The following is a 21208-nucleotide window of genomic DNA, read 5'->3' as shown; positions in this document are numbered from 1 at the left end:
ACACACAGGAAATCCTTTTCTTTCCACTCCGCTTTTCCATTCTCCACAGTGAAATCTAACATCAACCGTGTGATGTCAACATTTTTGGCTGTCGTACCTCTTGTATACATTATGGGGGAGAACTTCAGAAGCACCAAAGCAGCCACTGAAAGTTAGCAGTACTTATGCTCTTAAAGTCCCTAAGGCATTTTTGAAAATTCCAATCTATGACCATGAAGAGGGCAAATGGCTTTTACTTATGTGCTTCTTTAAGTTTTAACATAGCTGTATGAACAATAGTTACGGGTTCAGGAAGTTTTTTGGGGGGATGGTTTTTTGTTTTCTAGTCCAGAACTCTCTGGGTCTGGAAACATCCATGGTCTGGCAGGATTTTAGTTAGCTGGATGTCCACTTTTCATGGGTGTGGTCAAGTTTCCCATAGTTCCATAAAGTTTGTTTACACCCACCAGTCCTAGATCTCTTCTGTGTTGTTATTTAGCTCTAATTTACTCCTAAATGTGTTCTCAGAGCTCAGTATGCAGTGGAATGTAGGAGATGCTGGTAGATAACATTGACCTCCCACAGTCTGGAAAATTTTATGGTTCAGAACCAGTCAGGTCCTGAAGGTGCTGGACTAGAGAGGGTCAACCTGTATTATGTTAGCTAAAGTAAATCAACTGATATTTATTTATCATTTTAACAGGCTATTATCAGACAGAAAGTATATCATGGCAGATTTTTTTAAATTATTTTACAGAAATATATAATCTATTTATCCAGAAAGTTTATGGGTCTCTCATACGTGAAACTCCTAATGTGTATCATTGGTACGTACATAATACAGCCTTTCTTCTTTAGCTCAATATCAAAACAGCTGGTATTAGAAAAGAAAATTGTTTCCTTTTTTTTTTTACTTAGGTTACTTCAGTTCATGTTACAGCAGTCCCTTCATCCTAATCAAATTCTTTCTCCAATTATTCTGGCTTCAGCCAGTAGTTTAGGAACTAAATAGGGCACAGTTTTGTTATTTTGTGCTTAGCATCTGTCAATTCAACTATGACAGAAGTTTTGTAACTCTTCCTCAAAAGTTCAAAACCCCAGCAGTTCTGGATTGTCCCAGAGGTCTGAGCCACTATAAATACTCAACTTTGAATAACCACATTAGTTATTATTCTTATATTATTCTTATTATTTTCTACTAATATATTTTACATGTAGCCTTTTTTTAAATAACTTGTCTTGCTTCAATTTTTAAAACTCAGATTTCAATACAAGAGAAAATTACTCAGTAGCAAAAAAGGACTCTTCCTTCCTCACCTTGCACTGTTTTATATACACAGACACAGACACAGACACACACACACACACACACACACACACACACGTGGCAATATGACAAGAGGTCAAACTGAGCACAATTTCAATGAGATCCAATCAATGTGGGGTTTCTCTTCACTGTTAAAAATTTGCAGAGAAATTCGCAGATTTGTCCTATGGGGATAATACATCAAATGCTTTTAAATTAAAGAAAAAAAACTAATTTGATTTCACATACTGGTAGGAACTAGTTCACCTTCGCTTACATTATTCAGTCCTCTCATCTTTTGCCAGATCTCCATGTATATCCATAGCCAAATATAAGTGTTGCTTTCCTACAAGCACTACTGGATTACGTTAGGACCTAAATATTTTGCCAGTGTTCCTCCCAGGAGAGAATTTGGGTATGTCTACATAGCAAAGTTATTTAGAAATAACAGCTGTTATTTCAAAATAACTTTACTAGCATCTACACAGCCAAACCACCATTTCGAAATTAATTCAAAATAGCAGAGCGCTTATTTCGAATTTGGTAAACCTCATTCTACAAGGAATAAAGCCAAATTCGAAATAGCTATTTTGAAATTAGTGCTGTGTAGACACTTATATCGAAATAGGGGGCCTCCAGCTTTCCCAGGGGGCCCTGGTGGCCACTCCAGCCTCAACCAAGAACACTCCACTCCCTCTCTCCTCCCCGGAGCCCTTAAAGAGATAGACTCTGGCCACAGTGCCTGTGCCAGCTACAAGTCTGCCAGCCCAGAGCCAGCAGTCACTGCCCCATACCCAGTGGCCCCAAAACATGAGCCAGAAAGCCACAGGCAGCCAGCCCTCCACCGCTCCCCAGGAGCAGCCTGCCAGCTCCCAGGAGCCTGCCAGGGCCCGGAGAAGGCGGGCACCTTCCTGGTCCAGGGTGGAGATCATGGACCTTATTCAGGTTTGGGGGGGGATGCCCCCAATGTCCATGATCTCCACACTAGATGGAGGAACATGGCCGTCTATGGCAGGGTAGCTACCAGCCTGGCCACCAAAGCCCACATGCGAACCGAGGAGTAGGTTTGCATGAAAATCAAGTTGGTCCAGCGAGACCCCCAATCCTGAGTTCCCCTCCCTTCTTCCCCTTGCTTCCCCCTTCCAGCTCCCTCCTCCCAGGTTTCCCCCTCTCCTCTCCCACCTCTCTTCTCCCCTCTCCTTTCCCTAGTCTCACCAGAGTTTCATCCTCCCCCCCCCCCCCAGTTTTGTTAAATAAAGACAGTTTGTGTTCATGAAAATACATGTATTTTATTTGACATCAGGAAAGGAGGTTAGGGAAGGGTAAGTGGAAGGATGTGAGGGAGGAATGAGGCACAAGCCCCAGTGGGGCAGACCAGGGAAGCTCTGAGTGCTCCTCAGGGTGAAGCTCTCCCGCAGGGCCTCCTGGATACTGATAGCCCCTCGATGGACCTCCTGGATGGCAGTCTGCAGAAAGTGCAGCCAGGCTCCCAGCAACACATCCACGAGAAGGACCAGCCTTAAATGTGATTCAGCGTCCACTCAGTGTGGTTGCGCTATTTCGAAATAGCAAAACTCTATTTCAAAATGCATTTTGTGTGTAGACGCATTATTTCGAAATAACTTTATTTCGAATTAACTACTTCGAAATAAGCTATTTCGAAATAACACTGTAGTGTAGACATACCCGAAGTGTCTGAACACAGGCTATGTCTAGACTGATGCTTTTTTTGGAAAAAGGTATGCAAATTGTGCTCCGCAATTTGTGTACCTTTTTCCGATTGTTTTTTCAGACGAGGCTTTTCCGAAATTAGGTCCATCTACACGGGACCAAATTTCGGAATAACCTCCTCTTTCGGAAGAGCCCTTCTTCCTCATAAAATCTTCCGCAAAAAATGTCAGAAGAGCAGACGCGTTCCCTGGACATGGCGGAGTTTTTCTGGGATACTTTTCGGAAAAACTTCGTAGTTTAGACATAGCCAGAGACACGCATAATAACACTGCATTTCCACACATGCATGTAGCTGAAGAACTGGAATAAAGGAGTCAAGAAAGCCCTTCAATAGTACATCAGTTTTCTTTAACAGGCATGAAAACATTTTCATTTGGAGGTGTGTTTGGCTGGTTTCCCATCCACACACAATCTAATTTTTAGAAGATTGTTGGCTTAATTATTTAGATGTACAGGAAACATCTGTGAAACCTCCATCTTGGTTGAAACACCAGGAATCAAGCCAGGGATCTCCAAAGCTGTAAATCTCAGTCTCTACAGCTTGAGCTCAAGTCAAGGAGACAGATTTTGCCTTCATCTATTACAGAGCATACTCTGGATCATACATCAGAAATTGACTATGAAAGTTCATGCACACAGTGCATCTAGAATAGTGGTGGACCAATCAAGTTCACCGTTTCCCTTCCACATAACCAAGGTAGGAAGGGTTTTCTCCCTTTGGCTTTCATTCCTCTCAATCCTGTTCAGTGTCTTCAGAAGCCTAAACGCAGTGTTTCTCAAAGTGATCCGAGGACCCGCTCTGAGAAAACTGCCAACAGATCGCTCCAGTTTGTTTACTTATGGGCTCCACAAGCCACAGAGCCTCACAACTCCCACTGGCTGTGGTTCACTGTTTATAAACAAGGGGAGCCATGGGAAGCAGAAGCCTGGGTCACACTGCTTCCCATGACCCCCTTTGGCTGCAAATGGCAAACCACAGCCAATGGGAGCCAAGAGGCTCTGTGGCTGCAGAGCCAGGAAGTAAACACACCGGGGTGGCCCGGTAGCAGCTTTCGCAGAGTGGGTCAATGGACCACTTTGAGAAACACCGGCCTAGTGTCAAGTAACCGTCACTGTACATATTATCTTATTGCACATGGACTTGGTCATACTCCCACTGAACTCAACGGGATCATATATCATTGCTTTCAATGGAGCTGCTACCAGGCTAAAAGTCAGCAGGCTCTCAGCTAAAGCTGTAAAGCGGGATCGGCAACCTACGGCTCCAGAGCCAAATATGGCTCTTTTGCAGTCCAAGCTCAGCTCCCCCTCATTCCGCCCGCCCCCCCCCCCCCCCCCCCCCCCCCCGCAGGGAGCCTGCATTGGTGCTCCAGCCTCTTGGACCCCCACAAGATTGGAGCGCCAGTGCCGGCTTCCTGTGCAGAGCAGTGGGGGGCGGGGAACACCAAGGCTCCCCGATGGATCCAGCTTGCAGGAAAGAAGCAGAGAAGAAGTGGCTCTGCGTGCTGCTGCTTCCCTTCCCCTGGCTGGGGGACAGCAGCACACAGACACGCTTCCTGGAGGCTTTCCCTGCTGCTTCCATTGGCCACAATATGGCCCCAATCCAGCCAATGGGAGCAACGGGAGGCTGTACCGGGGACGTGGTGCTGGCAGCGGTGTGAAAGCAAGTAAGTGGCCCCCCCATTACGCCAAAGCCGAGACTCCGCACTCCCAGCCCCCTCACTCACCGCCTTGTCAAGACCCCAAATCCTCACCCTCCTCACTCAAACACCCCCAACCTGACACACACACACACCCCCTCTACCAAGACCCTGCACCCACAGCCCACTCCTGCACCCTCCCCCCTGGCCAGATACCTACCCCCACTCTGCTCCTGAACCCTCCCCTGCTCCTGCACTTCCCCCCGGCCAAACACCCTACCCCCAGCCCACTCCTGCACCTTCCCCCTTGGCCCCACACCATACCACCAGCCTGCTCCTGCACCCTCCATTGCTCCTGAACTCTCAGTATATTTTCAGTCATGCAAATGGGCATTCTTATACAGCTCTTTGTTGACCACTTGTTCTGAATTTTGAAGTATTTTGGCTCTTTTATTTGAAATGGTTGCCGACCCTGCTATAGAGCAAACTCATTCTTTCTCTCTGTAGAATAGTGATAGAAATGTAGCCGTGTTAGTCTGGGGTAGTTGAAGCAAAATGCAGGACAATGTAGCACTTTAAAGACTAACAAGATGGTTTATTAGATGATGAGCTTTCGTGGGCCAGACCCACTTCCTCAGATCAAACAGTGGAAGAAAGTACTTTCTTCCACTTTTTGATCTGAGGAAGTGGGTCTGGCCCACGAAAGCTCATCATCTAATAAACCATCTTGTTAGTCTTTAAAGTGCTACATTGTCCTGCATTTTGCTTTCTCTCTGTAAGCGTCTAAGTGCCACAGTGAACCACACCCAGCAAGTGTATGGGTTACACTCTCTTCTTTCTATGTGCTCTAGTCCTACGAATCTTACTCATAGTGCAGAACTTACTTGTATCAGGAGTTCCTCTGAAGCTAACTAACCAAAGTACAAAACTAACAGCATTCTATATCTTCTCTTTTACATCTTCTGTGTAAGAAGGCCTGGAAAGAAGAGTTCCTATTGGCAAACGTTTCACAGCACTAGGTTAGATACCTATTCTCTTCCACTTCTTGACAGTTAATCAGGATTCAACTCGTTTTCTACCTTAACTGGAGACTACCCATGGAATTTTCAATGCCAAAAAATAAAGTGGACCCTTTCCTCACTAGTTAAACGAAAACTGTGGTTTGAACACTAGTTTCACTGACTTCTGCCTTGATCACAGGAGGTATATAACAGCCTGATATGACAACAAAAATCTGCTCTGCTGTAACAATAATTATAGCAAAGTGTTTTTATTAAGCCAAATCCCACAATCATTACACGTACAGAACTCCCACTGGAAGAAATAGTAATCAAAATGACATACTTAAAAATATCAGAAATACAGAAAAGTAAATAATAAATATCACCAATATATTGGAGAAGTTGAGATTAGTTCGCCACCTGAATTAAAAAGCATCTCATTTTATGGCTATATAATGTCATTTTCCTGTGATTTTTGCAAACGAGTTGTCTTTATTCATTTGTAAAAAGGCATGTGTATGTGATTAAACCACTCGTGACCTTTGACAAACTATAAAGAAGGATCACTTTTAAATGGTATGACAATGTGATAACAGGGGAAATCTCAAGAGTATGAAGCAAAAGAAATGCTACAAGATTTGGCATATGGCAAGTGGCATGTACTCCAATATACTGTTTAGTTAATAATGTTCTTGCTATACAATAATATTTTTCAGCCAGACCCTGATTTGGCTGAATGTTTTAAATCTAATTGACTCCAATAAGAGTTAAGCACATATTCAAGTTCTCTTTTGAATCAGTACCTCACAGCTTACTAGTTTATTTCTCTCCTATCTTCCTAGAAATGGGAACTGAAAATGTTTGTCTAGTTTTCCTGTACCTGTGTCTTTATCATCACCTGTGCCTTTATTTTTTTTACTTCCCATAGCAGTACCTCTTTAGCGAATCACCACTATACAGTACAGATATCCCTGGAGCACATCCGCCATAGCAACCATACAAATACAGAAGGGATATCATACCACCTCTCTTCTAGTGGTAGGAGCATAGCAGTGTCATAAAAAGCTGTGGTCCATCAGCATGTCAATCTTTTTTACACTCATGTCAACAGATCCTCTACTTAAAGTGCAGACCTAAAAAAAAAAAGTACATAATTTCCAGAAAAGACAGTATGCATATAATCTCTTGTAGTAGTGACATTACAGGATCTAAAATCATGTGATTAATATTTAACACAAACTGGTCCAATGGCATGACTCTAGAAATCCGGGATATCTAGTTTCTGAATGAATGAAAGGGGCCCAAATTGTAGAGCTAGAATATATCATTGTATTTAATCAATTTGGTCCAATCATTACACCTAACCCTGCAAAATACTTAGTTCCTTATTCAGGCAAATGGTATTATTGTTCATCATAGGAAGCACAATGTTCAGTAGAGTTGGCAGAACTGGGCCCTTTAATTGTGATAAATTGTTTAAGAATGAGCAAATTCCTTCTTTAAAGCATGCAACAATAATGGTTAAATATTTTATATCTGCCAATAATATTAATATTCTATCTGCTACAGAATGGGGTTATTCCGTGTGGTTTTTAACTGTGATGCACAGCTGCCTGGAAAGATAACCCAGCTCAAACACACAAAATAATAATACAAAGTATCAAGAACTGGTCCCAGGATTTTACAAGCACAACTCTGCCTTCCATTATGATCTTCTGCCTTCAAAGTGCATAAGTAAAGAGCAAATTAAGAAATTATGAGAATTGAGCAGAACTGATTTTCATTTTCAATTATTTACACATTTGATTAAAATTTAAATGTCAATTCATTTCAAATCCATTACAAGCAAAAAAACTGAGCAGACAAATCCCAAGAAGACTGATTTCAGAGCTTGCAAGCTACATGCCAGCTTTTGTTATTTTTCACTCAACATATAAAAGCAATTTTGCCTGACTTTCCATCCATAAACCGATGCTTGTTTTCCTTGTGTACAAATCTATTCAAAGTTGTACATCTAAAATAGATTTTACCTCATTGTCCAAGTTTCCTCGTATTGTTGTCATTTGCCGCTATACCATTTTTCCCCTTTATTCAGGGCTAATTTTCATTAATGTCAAAAGAACGTGCAATCAATCTGAAGGGCTGGTAGGTTAAACAAAAGAGCAACCTAAGAGAATGGCTAATTTTAAAGTCTAATAAATTAGTAACTTAATTCTTCTTTGTCATAAAAATAAATGTTGTATCAGACTTGAATGTGAAACAGCTGGAAGGTTCAGTTCATGGGGTGCATTATTTGCCTAAGTGACAACACAACATCACCTGATCCTGAGTCTATTGACTTCAATGAGTTCAGGATCAGGAAGTTTGGAGGGAAAAAGATAACTGACTACAAGTTTTTGGACAGGCGGGGCTGTAAGGTGCGCAGCGCGCAGTGGATGGGGCTGCACATGCACCATGCACCCGGGGGCGGAGCCACACATGCACCGCATGCCCGCTGCCCAGGGCGCAGGAATGGCTAGAGCAGGCCCTGTGTCTGGTAGGCCAATGGTCTCCAACCTCGTTAAGCAATGTTTTCAGCAGTTTGTTTATGCAAAAGAAATTTGCCCGTGGGTGTCTCATCTTTGCCTTCAAAATTGCTATGGGCTCCTCAAAATGTTACCTAAAGATTTTTTTTAATGGAATAAAATAACCTATCACAGGAGCTCATTATGAAGCTGGTGTCCGCAAAGCACTGTGAAGATACAAAGTGCCCTAAAAAAGCTCAGTGTCAGCCAGTAAGGCACAAGTCTGTGTCAGACACACAGCAGAGCGGCATGGTCGCAGGAGCGGCTCTAGGTCAGGCATGTCAAACTCGAAGCCTACTGAGGGCTGCACAAATGAAAAATATTTTTTCAGGTCTTGTTTGACTAATACAATAATTTGATGTGTGTAATTGTTGTTATTTGCTCATATATATTTTAATTTATATATAAATTTAAGGTAGTTTTAATTCTGTATATGATACATAACTTGTTGAAATAAAAACAAGTATAGACAGTGGTTAATCAAATAGAACAGGCTTCTGTGAAAATTTGAGATACTTTGTAAGTTTGAGATTTTGCATAAACATATAATTATTCATGTGATTGCCCCAAAAGGACATATTTATTGATATAAAAATTAACAGAATACATTTTGTGATTTTATTTGGGAATAAATAAATAAAAAACATAATATTAGCAAAATATCCCCTCTGCTCCCCCAGAGTCAGACACTCCCAGCCCCATCCCTGCTCTAACCCAATACCTCACCCCTCCCCGAGAGCCAGGCACTCCCAATCCTCCCCCCCCAACCTAATGCCTCACCCCTCCCCCAGAGCCAGGCACCCCAGCGCCCCTCAAATGATGCCTCACCCCTCCCCCAGAGCCAGGCACTCCCAGCCCCCCCTGCAACCTAATGCCTGGGTCCCGGAGCCACCGCCGCTGCCACGCTTCTTCCTCCAGGCGCGTGAGCAGAGCGGCCAGCTGTGAGCAGGCGCTTGATGCCGTGCGCAGAGAGCACGTGGTGGAGTGCAGAGCAGCTGGCCGGCCGTGAGCACTTGCTGGAGTGCCGTGCGCAGAACGGCTGGCCAGCTGTGAGCAGTCACTGGGGTGCCATGCACAGAGCGGCTGACTGGCTGTGATCTGCACTCAGCCACGTGCTCAGAGTGGCCAGCAGGCCGCACTTTATTCTTTTATAAAAATATAGCCGCAGGACGCAAAAAACTTCAATCGGGCAGCATGCGGCCCGCCAGACACCTGTTTGACATGACGGCTCTAGCCCATATCTCCCAGAGCACAGGGGCATGTAACTGCCACCCCACCCCTGAGGAGGGTGTAGCATGAGAAAAGGAAAAAGGCTCCAACTCCTCTCTGCCTTATATGGGAAGTCTGAGAGACGTGGGCAACAACATCCAGGGACTAGCAAGAAAGGGCAAAAACTACAACTATAGATGACCACTCTGCATTGGGAGAACGGGGGAACTGAGGAGAAGTAGTTTGCATTTTCCCTGCTCCCTTGGGCCATACGCTAGGGTAATATATAAACTATCATTATTATTAAAACTGATGACTTAGAGTTAGCACTCTGTGAGACTCAGGTGCAGTTTTTAATTGGATGCTTTCTCACTCCCAAGGCTTGCAAAAGCTGGAGGTGCTATGGTAAATATAATATCAGAGCTTGGGAGCCAGAGAGGAAGGAATGTTTTGTAGGACTCAACAGCAACCCCTTCAAGGGCCTCAAGGGATTAACAGAAGTGGGGTGCTGACAAGTCCAGTCTATTTCTCTTCATTAGAGGATGGTGGGTATTAGGGATGTTAAAATGCATTTATTTTGGTAAACATGTAACCGCTGAAAATGTCACATTTACACGTGGGGAGGGGGAGAAGTAGCTTCATTGGAGCCAGGGAGCCGCCTGCCTCTCCTCACGCTGCTGCCTACTGTTCACACGATCACTTCCCAAGCTGTGTATGAGGCATACCTTGAGAATGGAAGGTTGTAAACTGGGAAGCAGTTGTGGGAAAACTGGGGAAAACTCAAGTGAGACACTCAATGTTCCCTCTAGTTTTTTCCATTCTTGTTTCAAATACATTTTGTTATATGCACCAAGGCAAGTGCAGGTATGCACCCCCAGTAGAAACACTTGCTGCTATCTATGGGCGCTCTGCTAATCACCACCTGAATCTCTCCTGGATGGCCACCTAAGCGCACAGCTTGTAGGGAACACTGCCTCAATGCCATCTCTCTGTCTTGAACAGTTCCACTTTGTTTCTCCACCAGATTTGTGGAGTAACATCAGCAATCCCCAGTTTCAGAGTCTGATTTCCATTCCTCTTCCAGACAGCAGATCATTTATTAGAAATCATTTTAATCTGGAAAGTACTTAAAATCTGTGAAGTAGAATAGGAGAGGTTGGAAAAGACCCAGGAAAAATAAAATTAAAAAAAATCAAGCTGGGTCACTGGGATGGGCTTTCAACAATGTCTTCAACAAAGATGTTGCTCCTAGATTAGAACAGAGCTTCCAATTTTTCAAAGCTCCTCCAACTTTAAGCATTGGATTTTGGACCACATTTCATATGTTCCATCATTTTACTTTTCCCACCAACACACACAGCATTTCCCAGCCTCAAGATTCCAGGAAAATGACAGTTAATCAGTGGAAAAACTTAAAAAAAACAAATAGTCTTGCAGCACCTTAGAGACTTAACAAAAAACATAGATGGTATCATGAGCTTTGTGGGCACAACCCACTTCGTCAGATGAAACAGTGGTTAAGTCAGGCATGACTTCACCAGCAATCTCTATCAGAGATGGCCGTGATTGGATGAGAGAGAGAAATACCTCGCCAGACAGAAAGACATTGCAGCCTAGACTGGAAAAGAGGTCTGGAAGTCCACGTTAACCCACCTGCTGGAAGGCTGGGTCAGAACTAGACATACGCAATATTGTTGAGACAATGACAAAACCTGAAGAAAACAGTCTGTGGAAAGCCCAGCAACTAGCTTTATGGGAGTCAGGAGAAGCCACACACGCCTGTTCACGGCTAATACAGCTGGTTGTAAAGCTTGAAAAAATGAAAATAAAAATTAGTTTTTAATCACACATAGGAGCCGGCACTTTTTTTTTTTTATTTGTCACCAAAAGACCTTCAGCGTTTACTTCAGCAGAAATCCACACCTACAAGCAAGTAACATGCAGACTGCATATATAAAATAAGAAATTATGCCTGGGAGAAACAGCAGAGTAAGTTATACCTTACTTCATCCTAAGAGGAAATTCAAATCCACAGATGCCTGCTGATTATTTTTGCAGATATGGATGTGGATACAAATTTTATATCTAGAACCCTTCACATTTGCAAATATCTGCAGATGTGAATATGAATATATTTTTGCAGAGACAGAAGTGGATGCAGATACAAATTTTGTATACATTTTATAATATAGATTGCTTGTTATTTCAAACTAAGCAATTCCATTCATTCACTCGTGGATTATGGAGTAGTAAGCTCACCATCATCACTGTGTTCTGTGTAACACCCATTCCCATGACATAGTACAACTAGTTGATGTTATACGTAGAAAATGCTTTTATACCTCTTATCAGGTTCTATGAACATCTAGTTACTTTTGTTGTGATGCTACATTCATTAAGGAGCCATAGCTAATAAGCAAAATGTCGTTTAACATGTATTCCTCTCTCTGAACAATCTACCTTTGTGGCTGAAAATGGTTCAGGCTGACTCTCTTGAAATCTTTTTTGAACGGTTGGTAAAATATCTGCATTATTTGATTATGGGAACGCAAATAGATAGAACTGCACGTCTGGCATGCCTCTTTCTTCTTGTTACACTAAGTCTGCCACCAAAAAGCTCAGTTTATTTGTAAAACTTCAGCTTTCTATGGGCTCACACCTCCAGGAGAAGTGTTTTTGACATGTTGCAAGCAATTTGAGAGAATATGCACAAGTAAAGTATAATATAATACTTGTATTAATACAATGTCTTTATGTTAAAGCTTTTTACAAACAATTCAATCCTGTAGTGCTCTTTTGAAATAGGAAAAGAATGTGCCAGGATAACTTCAAAACTCAAAGGCAGTCACGTACAGGGCCAAGCACATCAGCTGGTGAACAGTACACAACAGCACTATATAAGAGTTTAGGAAAAGAAGTGAAGAACCTTGAAAATGGACAGCCTGATTCCACATTCATTCAGAGTACGGAGAGTCCTTCCATTGACTCCAGTGGGCTTTGGATCAGGTCCTGAAACTGCAGGGGCAATTTTAGGTCACTGGAAATGTGCCAGGGAATTTCCCAATGGCTGCACTGTAGTGCTCTGTAGGGACAGGGTAGGTGTAGGTGATGGGGGAGACATCAGAATGGAGGGAAGCAAGGGGAAGCCCAGTCGCACAGCCCCTGAATCTGCAATGATCTTTCTTGAAGTTGGGCTGCTGGAAGTGTGCTCACAAACCTTCTCTACCAACATCAAGCAGAGACAGAACTCAGTCTGCAAATCCGATAACTGCTCTGGGAGATGACAAGATGCAGGAGTCATGGATTGATGCTGGGTATCCAGCTGCCACTGCCATGAACGTCAGCTTTGCATCACACACAGCCACACTACTCATGGAATAACAGTATTTTCTATGTCTGGGGGCTCAATCCTACCCACTTCCTCCATCCTGGCTCTTTTAAAAAAACTACAGTCAATCCTGTCTTGCTTGTGTGTTGGAGAGAGAGGGAGGGAGGGAGGGTGCTTACTCTGTGCAGGGTCTGTCATTAGGGAACACAAAATGGTTGAGCTATCAATGAAAGGCTTCTGCTTGACTATTTTCACCAGAACCTCTGACAATGCACCTTGGGCCTGATACAGTGGCCTCTGCAGCAAATGAAAGGGCTCCCATTGACTCCAGTGGGTACTGCATCAGGACCAGTGATGGCTCCTAGGCTCTTCTGAAAATACTGCTTATGTAGCACACTTACATATCCCAAGCCATCATGCTTTTCCAGCTACAGAGTTCTCAGGCATCACAAACTCAACTGAACAACGGATCTGAAATTTTTCAATATGTTCAGCTCCCACGTAGCTTCCCAAACAGCTATTTGTGTCTGTCCAAATTTTTGGTAATTTTGGCCCTAGTTAAAGTTGCAATAACTAGGATCAATTTATCCTAATTGTGAGCTCAATTGTAAAACAAACCTGAAAGTTCATAAGAGGTCACAACAGCCTATAACAAATGCTGATGGGAAATGGAATAGAAAGGGAGGCAGAAAGACAATTAGTGCAAACAAAAAGGATTATGGATATAACTCTAGGAAAGTGTTAAAATTATGCTGAGTAAACAAGAAAAGTGTGGAACCAAAAATCCATAAAAGCAAACCAGTATTTTGGATACTAGTCCTAACTGGTGGGCAGAATAATGAAGAGATGGACTACTGCGCCCACCATTCCCTTTGTGAAAGGAAGAGACTTTGGGGAGAAAAAATGGCTATAACGAAAGCTGCACCAGCATGGCCGTCAGGCCTACCTTCTCCCGGGATCTCACACCTTCGACATGAGGATCCCGAGAGATGTCCTGACCAGACAGAGCCAGAGAGAAACAGGGAGCCAGATAACCTCTGCTGGCTCCAGATGAACCCCAAGCACTACCTGGGATGAAATGTGATTAGTCTCTAACTACAACAGCTCGGCTCATCTCTACTAACTTCTCTTCTCCAAAGAGGACACCTATTACCCTATGTTACCATTAAAAAGATGATCAAGCAAGGGATTTTTACTTCTAATACTCTCTCCAATGGAAGGGAAAAGAAACAAGGGATATTGTTAAAATGAAAACTGTATTTTACATTTCAAATGTTTAACTGTATTTTCTTCTTCTCTGTATCATTAATAATAGGTTAAAGTGATTTTAATGGTGTGTTTGTCAGAGTATTAAGCAGGCAGACGTCTCTGTATACCAAATGCCAAACCTTGTTTAAACCAGTAACTGGGTCTTAACACTTCTAAATTAATATAGCATCATCCAATGTGGCATTTGGCCAAAATAGCACCATTGACAGCCAAAGTGTTCCAGAGACTGCTGCAGGACCTTTAACGATCTCATGAGATGACCACTTCAGTTTACCGTCTCTGAATGCCAGCACCACCAGCATCAAACACAGTGCTTCCTTACATGATGCTAGGTAACAGAGTCCACTCACTGTAGGTGGTACCTTTTCCTTGCCGCTTTGGAGAATAATGAGGAGATGGCTTAAATGACTGCTGCTTGGAGCAGCTGGTTCTGGAACCCACAAGAGGAGAGGCAATTCTTGATTTAGTCCTAAATGGAACACAGGATCTGATCCAAGAGGTAAATATAACTGGATCACTTGGAAATAATGACCATAAAGTAATAACATTTAACATTCCTGTGGTGGGAAAAATACCTCAGCAGGAGAATGACACAAAAATGAGGAGGTTAGTTAATCAGAAATTAAAAGGTACAGTGACAAAAGTAAAATCCCTGCAAGCTGCATAGAAACCTTTTAAAGACACCATAATAGAGACTCAACTTAAATGTATACCCCAAATTAAAAAACACAGTAACAGTACCAAAAAAGTGCCACCATGGCTTAACAACCAAATAAAAGAAGCAGTGAGAGAGACAAAAAAGTCTTTTTAAAAGCAGAAGTCAAATCCTAGCGAGGAAAACAGAAAGGAGCATAAACTATTTTTACACAAATTAAGTGTAAAAATATAACAAGAAAAGCCAAAAAACTCACCAAACTTAGTGATTGGGCAACAAAATGGCTTACATACAATATGATGGGGACTAATTTAGCTACAACTACTCAAGAGAGAGATGTTGGAGTCATTCTGGCTAGTTCTCTGAAAACATCCACTCAGTGTGCAGTGACAGTTAAAAAAGCAAACAGAATGTTAGGAATAATTAAAAAAGGGATAGAGAATAAGACAGAGAATATCTTATTGCCTCTATATAAAATCATGGTACGCCCACATCTGGAATACTGTGTACAGATGTGATCACTTCAACTCACAAAAGATAAATTAGCATTGGAAAAGGGCAACAAAAATTATTAGGGATTTGGAACAGGTCCCATATGAAGAGAGATTAAAAACACTGGGAATTTTCAGCTCAGAAAAAGGAGATTAAAGGGGATATGAAGGAGGTCTATAAAATAATGACTGGTGTGGAAAAAGGGAATAAGGAAAAGTAATGTACCTGTTCCCTTTACATAAGAACAAAGGGTCACAAAATTAAATTAATATGCAGCAGGTTTAAAACTAACAAAAGGAAGTTTTTCTTCACTCAGCACACAGTCAACCTAGTCAACCTGTAAAACTCCTTGCCAGAGGATGTTGTGAAGACTAGGGCTTTAACAGGGTTCAAAAAAGAGTTTGATAAATTCATGGAGGTTACGTACATCAATGGGTAGGATGGGTAGGAATGGTGTCCCTAGCCTCTGTTTGTCAGGGGCTGGAAATGGATGACAGGAGAGGGATCACTTGATGATTCCCTGTTCTGTTCACTTCCTCTGGGACATCTAGTATTGGCCACTGTCGGCAGACAGGATACTGGGCTAAATGGACCTTTTGTTTGACCCAGTATGGCCATTCTTATGTTCCTATGTTCTAGGGAATCAGATCATTTCAAGTCCAAGGCCCTCTGCTGCTTGCTGCATGCTGGGCGGGGAGTACATCAGGGGTATCCACTGTCAGGCTAGCTATACGCTCTGGCGATAGAGCCCTTCCTCTGTCTCCTCCATCGGAGGTTGACAGGGTTGGTGCTCTGAGAGCCAGAGCTGCAGCTGGTCCTGTTGGCGTTTGCCGAAGATGTGCTCCTCGTGGTCCAGGACCCAGGCGATCTGGCATGGTTGGAGACCTGCCAAGCAGTCTACTTAGCAGCCTTCTCTGTCCAGGTAAACTGGGTCAAGAGCTCTGGCCTGGTGGTAGGAGACGGGTGGCAGGCAGGCTCCCTCCCACCCGCGCTTCAGGCCACGAGGTGCTGCTCTGCCTGGGCATTTTTCTATCCGCCATGCATCCCTCCCCGCTGGAGAACTAGCAGGGTCTGGAGGCCAAGATGGGGAGTGGCTGCAGAGATGGACAGGACTGCTCCAGTGTCTCTCCCTATAGGGGAGGGCACTGGGGCACTGGTGCTAAATCAACTGGTCCTGTCCATGCTCTGGCACCGGCTCAACACCCTGACCCTAACCCCGGAGGTCATGGCCAGACTCCAGAGGATAGCCCTAGAGTTCTTCTGGCCAGGACTGCACTGGGTTTCTGCAGGGGTCTTGTGTCTTCCCCTGGAGGAGGGGGGTCAGAGCCAGGTCTGCATGCACAGCCAGGTCCAACATTCCTCCTCCAGGTCCTGCAGAGACTCTTCTATAGTGCAGGTAGTCTAGCGTGGAGCATTTTGGTGCACATCTTCCTCCGCTGCCTCCGAAATGACTGGCAGCTCTTTTTTCTCCCCCTTACCCCTGACCGGGTTTTTTCATTATATGTCCCCCGGAATCAGTTGAACCCAAGGTCTAGTCATCCCTCCCAAAAGGCTGGGGGAAGGGCTTTTAGAAATCTTTCTCAGAGCTTGTTTTAGAGCTCCTCCAGAACCTCTTATCGAGGTTCTGAATGCACTTTTCCCCACACCTTTTTATTTATGCACACCCCATCTGTGGCCCCACAAAGTGGTGAGACCTCCTCATCTACTTCCTCCTGGCCTCGGCAAAAGCCGCTATATACCAGGAGGAGGATGCTGGACGAGGGGGTGCTCTGCAACGGTGGGGCCTACTTCCGTTCCTCCCTAGTGTCACATATACGGGCAGAGTTCCTCTGGGCGGTGTCCACTGGCTCCATCGATAGGAGCAGTGGGCGCTGTCCAGGGTTCTCTGCTCGGTGTCCCCATCCGGCTCCCTCGTTTTAAACCTTTGACCCGCACCCCCTGACCGTGTTTTTCATTATTTGTCTCCTGGAATCAGTAGATCCCTAGGTCCAGCAAGGCTGGGGGAGGAACTTTTAGAAGTGGGGTTTCAAATAGTGCTTGCTGCATGCTCTGTGGTCAAGCTCTGCAACTCAAGTTGCTCTTTCTTCATGACCTGGCTCTCCAGCTGGGTCACCATACATATCTCCCTATTTCAGGGTGTCAAAGTCTTTCCTTACCAACAGTCTTAGGCAGTACCAATGCTTCAGTGAAGTCCACTTACGGTATGCCTCCTTCATGAGGGCAGAGGGGAATATACACAGAGGGAAGAGGAGGATATACACAGCAGATACACTCAGCTGTAATCCATCCCCTACCCCTCCACATGATAGTGCTTAGGGAGCCACCCCAGATCTGGTGTGGCAAATTTCCTGTACTCAACCCCCAAATCCTGGTGTCCCTCCCACCTGCATCCCTGTTTTCGGGACTTTGAGATGAGGACTTTCCCCAGTGAGAATATTTTTTGCCAACTCTCAACAAAACTGGATTCCATTAGAATTAGAGACCATTGCACTTGAAGGGGCAACATATTTTCATAATTCCTGAACTAAGGCCTTCACCATACACCTTGATTATTTATAGCCAGTCCCATTTATGATTTATATAGAAACATAAGAACGGCCGTACTGGGTAAGACCAAAGGTCCATCTAGCCCAGTATCCTGTCTGCCGACAGTGGCCAGCACCAGGTGCCCCAGAGAGCGTGGACCGAAGACAATGATCAAGCGATTTGTCTCCTGCCATCCCTCTCCAGCCTCTGACAAACAGAGGCCAAGGTCACCATTTTATCCCCTGGCTAATAGCCTTTTATGGACCTAACCTCCAGGAATTTATCTAGCTTCTCTTTAAACTCTATTACAGTCCTAGCCTTCACAGCCTCCTCTGGCAAGGAGTTCCACAGGTTGACTACATGCTGTGTGAAGAAGAACTTTCTTTTATTAGTTTTAAACCTGCTCCCCATTAATTTCATTTGGTGTCCTCTAGTTCTTCTATTTAGGGAACTAATAAATAACTTTTCTTTATCAGCCCTCTCCACACCACTCATGATTTTATAGACCTCTATCATATCCCCCCTCAATCTCCTCTTTTCTAAACTGAAAAGTCCCAGTCGCTTTAACCTCTCCTCATATGGGACCCGTTCCAAACCCCTAATCATTTTAGTTGCCCTTTTCTGAACCCTTTCCAAGGCCAAAATATCTTTTTTGAGGTGAGGGGACCACATCTGCACACAGTATTCAAGATGTAGGCGTACCATAGTTTTATACAGGGGCAGTAAGATACAGGGGCATCAATGATGCCAATGTGCTTGACAAACATATAAGACAGGGTTTCTCAACTTTGGAAGCCTCCGGGGGCCACAATGATACTCACAGCATATGCCGAGGGCCGCAACTTTAGTGCGGTTTCATATACATGCAAATATATGCAAATAGCTTATTTCACACTGATGGGCATGAACACAAATATTAAGGCAAGTCTATACAACATGCAGGCCCCATTTAAGTCAGTTCTGCTGATATTAATAAAATGCATTATTTACCCCATTTCCACCCATATGACAGCACTTTTAATGAGCAATGACAGTTCAGGAATTTAACTACTAAAATTCATATCAACAGAAGACCATTATGTTGACTACTTTTTTGTTTTGGCTCCCAACCCGCAAGCTGTGTGTTGAGCACCGTGTAAACCCAAACTACAACGTGAGACGCAAACCCACGGGCCGCGGGTTGAGTAGCCCTGATATAAGAGATAGGGTCCCTGCCACAAAAGTTTACAACTCTGGCCCCAGTCCTGCAAGCTGTTTCATTTGATAGGGTCCTTACAACTGCACAGAGATCCAGTAAAGTCAGTAACACTCAAAGCCAGCACAGGGCCTCATCCAAGCAAAGCAGTTTGAAGACTAGAGGCCCCTGTGTACATAACACCAGGAAAGACAACAACAAAGATTTAGGAGGAAGCTGAGGACAGTCACATGAGATGCTTCACTATAATCATGAAGTTGCTTGGTGTGTTAAAAAAATTGTGAACCCATGAAGATGTGCTTAATGTAAAGAGATATCTAGGGTGCCTTTTTAAACTAACATTTTACTTGTCTATTATGATTTTTTTTCCCTGAGGCAAAAGAGATCATTAATATCTTTCATTTGTTTTGATGTGATTCAAATCCATACCTTTCTGCTTTCACTTCCTCATTTTTCAATGAGCACTAAGAGTAACCAAACAAAATCACAGCACCAAACTCTAGATAGCCACGCCTGCATCAATTCTCAATTCAAAAGCAGCAAAGTTTAAAATGAGAGTGGTTCTGCATTTAATCAGGTCTGAATTGCTCACTGAAAAAGAAATAGGGAGTCCGATTTTACACACACCTGAGAAGAATTTAGGCCCCTTACCATTAGAAATCATGCAAATCTGGTCTAAAACTTTAAAGTGGTCCTGTTAGGGCAGGTGCAAATGTCTATAAACACTGTTAATATTCTGATATTGCCATGAAAAATCGTACAGAGCAACCCATGTTCAGTATCACTGTTCAGTAGTCAGGCAATGGCTGAGTTATTAATATTTCATTCATAATATGTAGTAAACAACTGAGTTCTGATTAAATATAACACAACACAGTAGCATTCTCCCTATAAATACATTCATGTCATCTTTAAAAAAGGAACATTTAGAAACTGCTCCTCCCTGCACACTTTTCTAGTCCCATCATTTGGTGCGTTTAGCTTTCAAATTAATTACTCAACCAAATACCGGACCTAGCCAACAAGGTCTCATTAATACAGTCCTACAGGTGTATAGCTGGACCTATTGCTAAAGGATGCTCTGCAGCTTTAAATCTTGCAGCATCGAGCTCTGGAACATTTCCACCCCAGAGCTGCAAAATGGTACCAGGCAGGGAGAGGAAAGACATTTCTCCTCACCTCACCTATATCCTGGAGACAGTTCAGCGCCTCCCCCCGCACCTTCCTATCCCCCACCCCACAATGACTCATGTGCAGCCGGACCCCAACCCCCGAGGTCACGCCAACCCCATGCAGGCAGCATGTCAGAGCCAATCTGCAGCAAAGTTTCCTGCAGGGGGCTGCTGCCCAGCCCAGCCCAGTGCAACGGGCTCGGGGCTGCGGAAGAAAATGCCAACCCCACCCAAGGGGCAGGTTTCTCTCTCCCGAGTCCCGGCGGCGGCTGCAGCGGCAGCCTGGCGGGGACTCACCTCTCGCAGACATGGCTCAGGCGGTGGGGGAAGGCACCGAGCCGCGGTGGCTAAGGGCGGGAGGCGGGAGACGAGCAGCAGCTGCCGTGGTCCTGCCGGGACGGACGCCCATGTGCCGGGGGAGGAGGCGAGCAGGGTGGCACCTGTCTGCGGCGTGTCCCGGAGCAGCAGCGCCGAGCAGGGCGCTCCATGGACAATAACACCAGCCGCCGCAGCCAATGCAGACAGTGAGCGGCCGGGGCTGGGCGGATCTAGGCTGCCTCCCTCCCTTCCTCCCTCCCCCCACCTAGTGCAGCAGGCAGGGCCGCGACACCCGGCAGATCAATACATCCCCTTGCAAGGGATCTCCGGGAAGCCGCTCCCCGCAATGCACCGCCTGCCCGGGCCAAGCGCAGAGCCGCGGGAGGCAGCGAGGGGCTGCGGTTGCAGATCAGAGCGCCGGGGTGTGCGCCAGGGACGCGGCTGTGCCCCTGCAGCAAAAGGATCTGCCCCCGGGGGTGTGTGGCGGGCAAGAGAGGGGATCTGCGGGTGCAAGAGAAGCGAGCGGGGTTTCAGGCAGCCAAAGGAAGCTGGGGACACCTGTGCAGCAGCAGCACGTGTCCCTCCCAAACGATTCATGTGTGTCCCGCTGTGGAAGGGACCAGGGCATATGCTGGAAGGAAGTCACAGCTGCAGAAGGGCTATGTCCTATGTCTACACAGCAGTGTTATTTCAGAGAAACTGACTTTATTCCAAAATAACAGCGTGTGTCTACACAGCAAGCTGTTACAGCCGCTCCCCGAGTTACGACCACCTCCACTTACGACCATCCGCACTTACGACCAAAGCGATCATAAATGCGGAT

At 44.6% G+C, this 21208-nt stretch overlaps 1 protein-coding gene across 1 annotated transcript in view; it reads right to left on the bottom strand.

Moving 5' to 3' along the window:
- Positions 1 to 20618, bottom strand: part of ABLIM1 (actin binding LIM protein 1) — a 322972-nt gene extending 302354 nt beyond the window's left edge. The window contains exon 1 of the transcript XR_012905702.1: positions 20365 to 20618. The gene's annotated coding sequence lies outside the window, so the exon portion shown is untranslated. The remainder of the gene's footprint in view (positions 1 to 20364) is intronic.
- Positions 20619 to 21208: the final 590 nt, after the last annotated feature.

The sequence above is a fragment of the Pelodiscus sinensis genome, chromosome 8 (genome assembly GCF_049634645.1).
Source record: "Pelodiscus sinensis isolate JC-2024 chromosome 8, ASM4963464v1, whole genome shotgun sequence".
In the NCBI taxonomy this organism is placed as follows: Eukaryota; Metazoa; Chordata; order Testudines; family Trionychidae; genus Pelodiscus; species Pelodiscus sinensis.
Note: the sequence above shows the minus strand (reverse complement) of the source record. Positions and strands in the feature narration are given on the sequence as shown.